Source organism: Hippocampus comes, unplaced genomic scaffold (genome assembly GCF_001891065.2).
Source record: "Hippocampus comes isolate QL1 unplaced genomic scaffold, H_comes_QL1_v1.1 scaffold133, whole genome shotgun sequence".
Lineage (NCBI taxonomy): Eukaryota > Metazoa > Chordata > Actinopteri > Syngnathiformes > Syngnathidae > Hippocampus > Hippocampus comes.
Genome location: NW_017805150.1, coordinates 120,811 through 133,972, shown reverse-complemented (window position 1 = coordinate 133,972; position 13,162 = coordinate 120,811). Strand labels below are relative to the sequence as shown.

Sequence of the window (13,162 nt, the reverse complement as noted above, 5' to 3'; positions counted from 1 at the left end):
TTTCTATTTCATGACACATCAGTGTGGAACCTGAAAAACCCGGTTCGGTTTTGAACATTGGGATTGATGCTGGGGTTCAAAAGTGCATCGTGTCGAGCAAAACGACATTTTAACTCGCTGTGCCGCGCTATGTTGGACACAACGCCAGCTGTGAGTTTGTTGCAGTCACATTCTTGCATACATGGTGGGACTAATAATCAGCTTTGTCGAGTTCAAATCTTAATCCTGATTTTCTGAAGTGACATGAATGCGTTGCAGCAGAAATCCAGAAAGCACCGACGTCTTCCTGTTTGCAATCTTCTTTGGAAGAGTACAAACCGCTATCACTTGAAGTAGAAGAGATGTCTTGTCAGTCATCCGTGGGCTAATTCGTCTTTGAGGCGCACCAGGACACCCGCATTCAAAACAAAAGATGAGGAATGACTACCAGCCATGCATACGAGTCTGAATTTAAAAGTGGCTCATTTAAGAAAGGGATTCAAATGCTGATTGGTCTGCTTTTCGAAAGCTCAAAGGGGGGTGGGGCTGAGAAAGCTGCTCGGAAACCCGGGTTGCATCCTTTGCTGCGGCAAATTAAAGGACTGCTCTGAGACAACAAGAATATCATGATTATAAATCACATCTTTTTTGGTATCAGTTGAATCTGCAATCACGGGGCTTACGCCAGCAAACAACCAATCACACTCACATTCACACCTATGGGGCAATTTGGAGCCTTTGGTTTAGTTAAGCTAAGATGCGTGCTTCGGGAATGTGGGAGGAGGCTGGAATAAACCAAAGAAGAAAAAAAAACACGCGAGCCCGAGGAAACTCCAAACCGGATCGTTTGGACTGTGACATGGGAATGCTAACCACGACACCATGCTGCCTCCCATCCAGTAAAAGGTTCTAAAGATAGTCGTGGATGAGTCGTTTCGACAGAGAAAATCCATGTCAGCTCTCAAATATTCCTCAAATTTCATGGTGTGTTTACCAAAGAAAGTCAAAACATTTTAACTCTAAAACTCTTAATTAGGGGGAATAATTGGAGATAACGCCCAACTTATAATCTTCAAAAGCACTCTACTTAGGCAGCGTACTCTCTGGTTCAATATGTACTTTTCAAATGAGTGAATGCGGAGTTTGTCAAGAGGTTTGGGCAGTGTATCCTGTCGATTATTTGCTCTTAATTTCGCTCATTTTGTACGGTAACAAAGACGTTTCCTACCAATTTTGTAGCGATACCAACCTGCTTCCGAATTGCTGTCGTTTCAAAGATACAGATCACTGCCTTTTAGCCGACACCTCAAGGATGACGAGGTTGAGAACAAAAGTGTTTTGTGTTTTGGTCGCTTCAGTCCCAACTACACCTGAAATCATCAGAATGATAGCAATCTCAAAAGTACTCGTAAGTACTGTAGTTGGGAGTCAAGATGTCGAGGCGAAGGGAAATCGAAGCGAGTGCTGCAAGAGTGAGTGAAAGAGCAGAGTGCAGCATTTTGGAAAGAAATGCTCTAAAAAAACGGGATTGTCAACTTGATGTCATGTGGCTATTCCAGCCATATCTTCGAGGCACTATGTGCAAACAGGCTGCTATTGTGTTTGTGTGCGTTTGTGTGTGTGTGTGTGTGTGTGTGTGTGTGTGTGTGTGTGTTTGTGTGTGTGTGTGTGTGTGTGTGTGTGTGTGTGTGTGTGTGTGTGTGTGTGTGAGTGTGTGTGAGTGTGTTTTGCACGAGTTGAAATCAAGCCAACCTCAGCTAAAGTTCAACTTCCTGAACCTGAACCACCAAATGTCAGAGTTTTGGGTAGTAGTTTTTAGACTATCCGCTGGAATGTGTCCCGTATTTTGCGCACTATAAGGCGCATCTAAAAGAATTCAATTTTCCCAAAAGCCAACAGTTCGTCCGATAATCCGATGCGCCTCGTATAGGGTGTCACAGTCTCTTTATATTCCCCATTGAGTTGTTTCCCTGTTAGTGTTTCTATGCCGTCTAGTGGTGATTATTAGCAGGAACCAATTGTAACTTCAAAAGGGTTCTGCCCGAAACTAATTGACATGCGCATTCGCCAACACACACTCAAACAGACAACCACTTTGTGAGCTCTGCGCAGCCGTTAGGAAACGAAGATAATACCAAAAGCATAACTTGCTTAACTACTGACTAAACGAAGGAAGGAGGAGACAAGCAAGACTTCGAAGGCTATCGCGAGCCCACGAGGTGTGTGTGCCTTTTTTGTCGAATCAATTGTCTTCAGAGCATTTGTCTTTCGTTCATTGTTTTGTCATGCCATTTGTATTTAGATCGGTTCTCGTGGCTTTATTCCAGTTGCAGCGGTTGTGGAGGCGCTATAATGAATAAAGCTATAATCGTACTGTATTGTATTCCCTTTAGCTCCACCTAGTGGATGGTTAGCGCAACCGCAGCCACTACTGTAGGTTCTATTCTATGCTCCTTAGAATGCGGTGCGCCCTATACATGAAAACAGTTTTTAAATAGGCCATTCAATGAAGTTACATCTTATCACCCGAAGCGCTTTATAGTGCGGAAAACACGGTACTCAAGTCAGCTCGTTGACTATTCAGGGGGGGGGGGAATAAACCCTCTTCACGTTGTCATTAGACAAGGTGGAAACGTTCGACTTGTTGGTGCACTCAACAGCTGAAAATATTTTTCAGACACGCCAGGTGAATGTCTTCTTTTCCACGACAGAAAAAGTCACATGTGCCCACTAACCTGTCACCCTGTCCATCATTAGACCAAAAAACCACAATCCCGAGCCTCATTAAAAGAGGCCCGGCGTTGCTCTTCTGCACACGGCAGTCGCGGTGTGCATCCACAGCCTCACCTCCGCTTTGGATTTCGGAGCACCCGCACGCAAATAAAAGACATCACGGTTTGGCGAACTAATGCTCAGGACAGAATTAGCAAATTCCCCGAGTTGTTAAAATATGTTGAGTTGGAAATAGCAAAAGGTCAAGCCAATAACAGTCCACCTCATCTGTATTTGCGCCGGGCGGGAGTACAAAACAACAGGCATGAAAAGCTCCTTAAGGTGATTATTCACCCGCCGCACCTTCGAGGAAAAGCTCGAACAAATGAGAAGCTCCCCAGGGTAATGCGCTTTGACAAATGACATAAATTATTCTTATTGGATGTAAATCCTTGAAATGGAATCAGTATCTGAGCTATGAAGACACACGTCATCCTGTCTCATGTCATTAGACGATGGCGTTTAACAGCCGAGGGCTTTCTAGAAACATCTCGACGGGATGCGTGTGGAGGAGGACATTCGGAGGAGGAGACAACATAAAGTGTCATTATTCAACGTATAAGGCAAATGTGACAAATCACCCTCAGTATCTGAGCTATGAAGACACACGTCATCCTGTCTCATGTCATTAGACGATGGCGTTTAACAGCCGAGGGCTTTCTAGAAACATCTCGACGGGATGCGTGTGGAGGAGGACATTCGGAGGAGGAGATAACAAAGTGTCATTATTTAACGTATAAGGCAAATGTGACAAATCACCTAAATTTGAGTTAGGACACCGAATGGACCCTGGGACACTTTTTTACTGAGTCGAACAATTTTGCCTGGTCAGCGGCCGTTAACTGAATTCAAGTTTTTGAATGTTGCCGATACTGACTGCGAAATCCTCAAACATGGCCATTCGTCGACAGTTGCATTGCGCTGGGCACGAGAATAGGGCTCATAGTGTTCAAGTTTGGTGTGTCATCTGCAGGTCTGTGCGAGCCTCATCGCTCATCATACGCTAGTTTGCCATTGCCTCTGGGCAAATCTTTTGCTGGCAAGCGCAGTTAAGAGAATGCAACACAAGAACCTGCAAAATAAATGTTTGTCCACATGAAACTTGATGGGCTATGCCAGAATAATTTTTATTCTTGTTAGCGCGAGATCACACTAGTTGAAACTAAGTAGAATTTTGTAGCCGAAAACATCATCACCTCGCACAAGGTGACGATGGAATCAAATCTCGGGAACTCTGATTTTAACGCAAGATGGCCACCTTAGTTCACTTCTTGTAAAATTTGTCATTTAAAATGTTTTGATTCCATCCACTTGGAAATTTGGCAGTCCCGCAAAAGGATTTCAAATGAGGCTCGGGCCCAAGGACTCACATCCTCAGAGTACTTTCCACTTCGTGTGTGGGGAGCTATCGCATTCATCATTGCCAAACTACGAAATGGCTGCAATTCCTTTTTTTCTTTCCCCTATCCAATACATCTTCCCATCCCCGTCGCCAAAAGATTAGCTCCCTCTTTGAGCTGAGTGATAAATGATTTACCAGCATTTCCGCTACAACGGGAAATTGTATACGATGTGTGTTCACCTGGGGAACGAATGCATCCAAGCAAAAGCAAAAATAAAGAAGGCTTGGAATTGTACAGACGAGAGGGGACAATTGAGGACAAGACAGAGAGCTCAGGATAGTTGTCATACTTTAGCAACCATTAAACAATACGACGGAAATATCATTGTGGACACCAAAAATGATATATACCCCCCCCAACAAACATTCTGAGAGACAAAGAGAAAGAGCGAGAGAGAGAGAGAGAGAGAGAGAGAGAAAACAAATCCAAGCTTTTTTATCCAATAGCCCACGTCTGACTCAAGTTCAGAAGGTTTGTGAGTTTATATTAAAAGCCTTTTTAAATGTCATCCTAATGCTACTAATTCATTTTCAATCACCAGTCCTATTTCTTCTGAGGTAAATCTATATGGCAATGATATTCAAAATGTCTCGACATTTAACAAGCGGCACTCCCACTTCAAGGGGAGTGGGAAGAGCTTCTTTTACCAAGACAGGAGCCATTGTTCGGCTGATATTTTGCTTTGACCTGAGAGCAAAAAAAAACAAAAAAATTCTGACGCAAGACTTGTGCTTCTCAATGTCACGAATACTCGCCAATCAATGAAACAATCGATAATTCCTTCTAAAATGATTTGTTTGTGACGGCGCTACCTGGAGCCGATTATTGGCCTTTCCATTGATTTCAATGGGGAAAGATGACTTGACACACACGTTACAGAGCGATCTACTCGGATATCACCTTTACTTTATGACTACGCTCCTTCCATTTTATTTCACGCATTGACTTGACAACATGCTGGCAAGTAAGCGTTAAGTAAATTAACATTTCGTTAATGGACGCGACAGCTTCTTGTTCCTTTCAAACTTAGCGTGTAGCAGACATGTGCACATTTTCAGCATGACGTCTTTGATCCACTGGTGAAAAGGACACTTTGATTCGCTCCTCTTTCATCCAGAACCGCTTCAAGTCTTGTTCAAGTCTATGTTACACATAGAGCACATTTGACAATGAACTTGACTTGAAGTTTAACACGACCACTGCCAGTCCCGGGAAAAAAAAAAAAAAAAACAATTTGCATTTTTACCCTATTGTCATGTATTTAAACGCTGAACAAATCATTTGCAGCAAATGGAGCGCAATTGGCATTTGCATAACAATGGGAACATGACAAATGGCTGCCAAAATGTCAAGTAATTCCTCCATTTTCCAGTGAAAACTGACTGAGATTCCACATCAAAAGACTTGAGCGCAAGGCAAGCTAATGAGGCGTTGTGTGCATTCATCCACACCGACTCCGTCCCTGTCCGCACGAGCAGCTGTCCTCACCGGCCCGACAGCACAGATTTACTGCAGGAAAACTGTTTTTCCAGGCTTTTAAAAAAAAAATAAAAAATCTAAACCAATGCAAAACAAGCATTGTGTATTGTATTCTTATTTCACATTAGCATTGTATCGTATTTTGTAGTGATGTTTGCTCCCACATTTTTTTTCAGGACCGATACGAGAACAAGTATTCACTCTTTGAGGACTTACCAAAACGGTGCACCAATACTTTCTAGTACTTTTGAAAAATAAAAATTCATTGAAACGTTCACAAAGGCCTTGCTGTCTGACGCAGTATCGGTGACAAGTATCGGCAGCCTACATAAGTATGCGATGTCTTAAAATAAGATTGCATTGGCGCAATATCGATACCCGGTAGCGGTACTCGCCAAACCGGAGTATTTAGTTTGTATTTTTTGCCTTGTCTGTTACTTCTTTAAACTGCATCCTGACGCAAAGTCAAACTCCTTGTTTGAGCTTTTGTTGATTTTTGACATAAAAATCAATTTTGAGACAAGACAAAATATGTCAAAATTGACAATCAATCGTTAGTTCACGGACCATTAGAAGTGGCAGCCATCTTTGCGGAACTAAACCCAACCCCCCCAAAAAAACGATCACTTCAAACAGCTCCATCACAAATAAAGCCACAAAAATATAAATAAAATAAAATTACTGCAGGACCTTGTTTATTGCCCACGCTGCTCTTTTTTCTTCTTTTTTTATCTTTTACAAATCATGCTGTCACAGCAAATCTGATGGGTCTACTCAACTTGAATTTCGGCCCATATGATCTTAGAGGTGACTTATTTTGAACTGAAACGTGTCAAGAGAAGTGGAGAAGCGGTTACCCGGGAAGCAAATGAAACTCAAGTGTCAAGGAGATACCGTGCGTCTTGCGCTGACGAGGTATTAAAACAATGCGGCTTTTCGAAGTGCAAAAGCGCAAGCTCAACTCGAATGCCAGATCAATCGGATGCTTTTGTAAACCTGGTGACTTCTGTCGAGATCTGGAGGAGATAAGTGTTTGGGGCTAAGAAGCTAAAAGACAAAATGATCGATTGGCGATTCCACGACTAAAACGGCTCAAGCGTTGATCATAGACGTCAAGATTCAAAGTGCTCCGCCGTGATGAAAAAAAAAAAACCACAGTGGAAAAGAGAGCCATCCTCTCGCCGCTTCAAGCCCACAAAGCAGAAAGTCGCGATGGGCCGTCTTTCGGACTCAGCACGTCGAACCCACGGAGGCCTATTTCACCAGACAAAAATCTATTGTGCGCCTAATCTCTTGAAGCGCTGACATGCTTTCTGTTCTCGTATTATCTCTAGCTGCCGGGGATCCAAACAAAGCATGAAATCCGGGGGTACCTTTTGCTGGAATTTATTGACATATCCAACTGGAAAGTTGTCTCAGAACCCAAACATGTTCACTCTTGCTCAAATAAGCGATTATGAGTATTCTGGAGTTGTTTTTTTTTTTGTTTGTTTTTTGTTCAAGCTGACTGAACTCGGATCACAAAGTCCTCAAAGGAAGGGTTGAAGGGAAAACGTTCCGTCTGGAGCGCACTGTGCAGATTGGCATAAGAAACAGTTTGATTCACGGCCCCTCATTGGCTGATTGCAAACCGTGCGAACCGTTATTATCGCCCGTTAAGTGGTGCCGCGCAGCTGCGGGCTTTCTTCGTCAGCCAAAACAAACAAAGACAACATCGACTTCAGGGGGGGGGGGAATAAACCCTCTTCACGTTGTCATTAGACAAGGTGGAAACGTTCGACTTGTTGGTGCACTCAACAGCTGAAAATATTTTTCAGACACGCCAGGTGAATGTCTTCTTTTCCACGACAGAAAAAGTCACATGTGCCCACTAACCTGTCACCCTGTCCATCATTAGACCAAAAAACCACAATCCCGAGCCTCATTAAAAGAGGCCCGGCGTTGCTCTTCTGCACACGGCAGTCGCGGTGTGCATCCACAGCCTCACCTCCGCTTTGGATTTCGGAGCACCCGCACGCAAATAAAAGACATCACGGTTTGGCGAACTAATGCTCAGGACAGAATTAGCAAATTCCCCGAGTTGTTAAAATATGTTGAGTTGGAAATAGCAAAAGGTCAAGCCAATAACAGTCCACCTCATCTGTATTTGCGCCGGGCGGGAGTACAAAACAACAGGCATGAAAAGCTCCTTAAGGTGATTATTCACCCGCCGCACCTTCGAGGAAAAGCTCGAACAAATGAGAAGCTCCCCAGGGTAATGCGCTTTGACAAATGACATAAATTATTCTTATTGGATGTAAATCCTTGAAATGGAATCAGTATCTGAGCTATGAAGACACACGTCATCCTGTCTCATGTCATTAGACGTTTGCGTTTAACAGCCGAGGGCTTTCTAGAAACATCTCGACGGGATGCGTGTGGAGGAGGACATTCGGAGGAGGAGACAACATAAAGTGTCATTATTCAACGTATAAGGCAAATGTGACAAATCACCCAAATTTGAGTTAGGACACCGAATGGACCCTGGGACACTTTTTCACTGAGTCGAACAATTTTGCCTGGTCAGCGGCCGTTAACTGAATTCAAGATTTTGAATGTTGCCTATACTGACTGTGAAATCCTCAAACATGGCCATTCGTCGACAGTTGCATTGCGCTGGGCACGAGAATGGGGCTCATAGTGTTCAAGTTTGGTGTGTCATCTGCAGGTCTGTGCGAGCCTCATCGCCATGGCCTCCGGGCAAATCTTTTGGCATTGGTTCGCGAACCAACGCCAAAGAAATTCGCTGGCAAGCGCAGTTAAGAGAATGCAACACAAGAACCTGCAAAATAAATGTTTGTCCACATGAAACTTGATGGGCTATGCCAGAATAATTTTTATTCTTGTTAGCGCGAGATCACACTAGTTGAAACTAAGTAGAATTTTGTAGCCGAAAACATCATCACCTCGCACAAGGTGACGATGGAATCAAATCTCGGGAACTCTGATTTTAACGCAAGATGGCCACCTTAGTTCACTTCTTGTAAAATTTGTCATTTAAAATGTTTTGATTCCATCCACTTGGAAATTTGCCTGCAAAATAAATGTTTGTCCACATGAAACTTGATTGGCTCTGCCGGAACAATTTTTGTTCTTGCTAGCGCGAGATCACACTAGTTGAAACTAAGTCGCATTTTGTAGCAACAAACAGCCGAAAACATCATCACCTCGAACAAGGTGACGATGGAATCAAATCTTGGGTACTCTGATTTTAACGCAAGATGGCCACCTTACATCACTTGTTGTGAAATTTGTGATTTCAAATGTTTTGATTCCGTCCACGTGGAAATTTCGCAGTCCCGCAAAAGGATTTCAAATGAGGCTCGGGCCCAAGGACTCACATCCTCAGAGTACTTTCCACTTCGTGTGTGGGGAGCTATCGCATTCATCATTGCCAAACTACGAAATGGCTGCAATTCCTTTTTTTCTTTCCCCTATCCAATACATCTTCCCATCCCCGTCGCCAAAAGATTAGCTCCCTCTTTGAGCTGAGTGATAAATGATTTACCAGCATTTCCGCTACAACGGGAAATTGTATACGATGTGTGTTCACCTGGGGAACGAATGCATCCAAGCAAAAGCAAAAATAAAGAAGGCTTGGAATTGTACAGACGAGAGGGGACAATTGAGGACAAGACAGAGAGCTCAGGATAGTTGTCATACTTTAGCAACCATTAAACAATACGACGGAAATATCATTGTGGACACCAAAAATGATATATACCCCCCCCAACAAACATTCTGAGAGACAAAGAGAAAGAGCGAGAGAGAGAGAGAGAGAGAGAGAGAGAAAACAAATCCAAGCTTTTTTATCCAATAGCCCACGTCTGACTCAAGTTCAGAAGGTTTGTGAGTTTATATTAAAAGCCTTTTTAAATGTCATCCTAATGCTACTAATTCATTTTCAATCACCAGTCCTATTTCTTCTGAGGTAAATCTATATGGCAATGATATTCAAAATGTCTCGACATTTAACAAGCGGCACTCCCACTTCAAGGGGAGTGGGAAGAGCTTCTTTTACCAAGACAGGAGCCATTGTTCGGCTGATATTTTGCTTTGACCTGAGAGCAAAAAAAAACAAAAAAATTCTGACGCAAGACTTGTGCTTCTCAATGTCACGAATACTCGCCAATCAATGAAACAATCGATAATTCCTTCTAAAATGATTTGTTTGTGACGGCGCTACCTGGAGCCGATAATTGGCCTTTCCATTGATTTCAATGGGGAAAGATGACTTGACACACACGTTACAGAGCGATCTACTCGGATATCACCTTTACTTTATGACTACGCTCCTTCCATTTTATTTCACGCATTGACTTGACAACATGCTGGCAAGTAAGCGTTAAGTAAATTAACATTTCGTTAATGGACGCGACAGCTTCTTGTTCCTTTCAAACTTAGCGTGTAGCAGACATGTGCACATTTTCAGCATGACGTCTTTGATCCACTGGTGAAAAGGACACTTTGATTCGCTCCTCTTTCATCCAGAACCGCTTCAAGTCTTGTTCAAGTCTATGTTACACATAGAGCACATTTGACAATGAACTTGACTTGAAGTTTAACACGTCCACTGCCAGTCCCGGGAAAAAAAAAAAAAAAAACAATTTGCATTTTTACCCTATTGTCATGTATTTAAACGCTGAACAAATCATTTGCAGCAAATGGAGCGCAATTGGCATTTGCATAACAATGGGAACATGACAAATGGCTGCCAAAATGTCAAGTAATTCCTCCATTTTCCAGTGAAAACTGACTGAGATTCCACATCAAAAGACTTGAGCGCAAGGCAAGCTAATGAGGCGTTGTGTGCATTCATCCACACCGACTCCGTCCCTGTCCGCACGAGCAGCTGTCCTCACCGGCCCGACAGCACAGATTTACTGCAGGAAAACTGTTTTTCCAGGCTTTTAAAAAAAAAATAAAAAATCTAAACCAATGCAAAACAAGCATCGTGTATTGTATTCTTATTTCACATTAGCATTGTATCGTATTTTGTAGTGATGTTTGCTCCCACATTTTTTTTCAGGACCGATACGAGAACAAGTATTCACTCTTTGAGGACTTACCAAAACGGTGCACCAATACTTTCTAGTACTTTTGAAAAATAAAAATTCATTGAAACGTTCACAAAGGCCTTGCTGTCTGACGCAGTATCGGTGACAAGTATCGGCAGCCTACATAAGTATGCGATGTCTTAAAATAAGATTGCATTGGCGCAATATCGATACCCGGTAGCGGTACTCGCCAAACCGGAGTATTTAGTTTGTATTTTTTGCCTTGTCTGTTACTTCTTTAAACTGCATCCTGACGCAAAGTCAAACTCCTTGTTTGAGCTTTTGTTGATTTTTGACATAAAAATCAATTTTGAGACAAGACAAAATATGTCAAAATTGACAATCAATCGTTAGTTCACGGACCATTAGAAGTGGCAGCCATCTTTGCGGAACTAAACCCAACCCCCCCAAAAAAACGATCACTTCAAACAGCTCCATCACAAATAAAGCCACAAAAATATAAATAAAATAAAATTACTGCAGGACCTTGTTTATTGCCCACGCTGCTCTTTTTTCTTCTTTTTTTATCTTTTACAAATCATGCTGTCACAGCAAATCTGATGGGTCTACTCAACTTGAATTTCGGCCCATATGATCTTAGAGGTGACTTATTTTGAACTGAAACGTGTCAAGAGAAGTGGAGAAGCGGTTACCCGGGAAGCAAATGAAACTCAAGTGTCAAGGAGATACCGTGCGTCTTGCGCTGACGAGGTATTAAAACAATGCGGCTTTTCGAAGTGCAAAAGCGCAAGCTCAACTCGAATGCCAGATCAATCGGATGCTTTTGTAAACCTGGTGACTTCTGTCGAGATCTGGAGGAGATAAGTGTTTGGGGCTAAGAAGCTAAAAGACAAAATGATCGATTGGCGATTCCACGACTAAAACGGCTCAAGCGTTGATCATAGACGTCAAGATTCAAAGTGCTCCGCCGTGATGAAAAAAAAAAAACCACAGTGGAAAAGAGAGCCATCCTCTCGCCGCTTCAAGCCCACAAAGCAGAAAGTCGCGATGGGCCGTCTTTCGGACTCAGCACGTCGAACCCACGGAGGCCTATTTCACCAGACAAAAATCTATTGTGCGCCTAATCTCTTGAAGCGCTGACATGCTTTCTGTTCTCGTATTATCTCTAGCTGCCGGGGATCCAAACAAAGCATGAAATCCGGGGGTACCTTTTGCTGGAATTTATTGACATATCCAACTGGAAAGTTGTCTCAGAACCCAAACATGTTCACTCTTGCTCAAATAAGCGATTATGAGTATTCTGGAGTTGTTTTTTTTTTTGTTTGTTTTTTGTTCAAGCTGACTGAACTCGGATCACAAAGTCCTCAAAGGAAGGGTTGAAGGGAAAACGTTCCGTCTGGAGCGCACTGTGCAGATTGGCATAAGAAACAGTTTGATTCACGGCCCCTCATTGGCTGATTGCAAACCGTGCGAACCGTTATTATCGCCCGTTAAGTGGTGCCGCGCAGCTGCGGGCTTTCTTCGTCAGCCAAAACAAACAAAGACAACATCGACTCAATATCCTTCACTCTTTGGAACAGATCTTCAACCATCAAGGCCGCATTAGGCGTGCCCTTGCGTCGAAATGAACGGAATAAAAATACATTTGAGGGGTTCGTGAGTCAACCAAAACGCAGGAATCTGATTGATGGCCACTTAGTCTGGCTCAACTTGGAGGGGAATGTGATTGATGATTTGTGCACAGGAGTGCCTCGTACATAAACAGGCTGGGGGGAAAAGCTGGTTTGAAGTCATTGGGGATGAGGGCAAAGGCTGGCAATACTTTCCCCACCTCTAAAGAAGGAGGCGGTGGGGCGGGTGGAAACCCACTTTTGATCCCAGTGAAAAAAAAAGTAAATCTGACATCACACGCAGGGGGTGAAGGCTTAAACCTTGATGTCGGGCCCGAATTAGGCGGGGAAAACCTGCCTGCCAAAGACTGCTTAACTGCGGTTGTCCCTTCCCATTAAATTGCACCGCCTATGAAGACGAGGGGCAAACAATCACATTCAGACTTTTTTTTTTTTTTTACTTTTCCTGATCAGTGTTTTAAAAATAATAACTTCAGGGGTGTCAAACCCATTTTTGTCATGGGCCACATTCTAGTGACCATTTCCCTTGGAGGGCCATTATGACTGAAATCATATAAAGAAGTCAAGAATAACGGTTTATTCAACTATTGTTTAAGTTACTGTAATGGGGTGTTTGGCAACAAAAACATGTTTACAATATCTCTCTTATTCATTACATATGAGAATTTGACATTTTGGTCCATATTTTAGCAAGCATCATGGCAATTTGCCGTGTTTGATTTGCTTTCGCGGGCCACATAAAATGGTGTGGCGGGCCAGATCTGGCCCCCGGGCCTCGGCTTTGACACCTGTGACTTAGACTAATAAAACACCTTTTGAAGGGGAATAAGGATGCTCGGAC

The 13,162-nt window shown here is 43.0% G+C and overlaps 1 protein-coding gene across 1 annotated transcript in view; it reads right to left on the bottom strand.

The window, feature by feature from the left end:
• Positions 1-13,162, bottom strand: part of pkp4 (plakophilin 4) — a 59,467-nt gene that overhangs the window by 42,536 nt on the left and 3,769 nt on the right. The gene's annotated exons all lie outside the window — the stretch shown is intronic.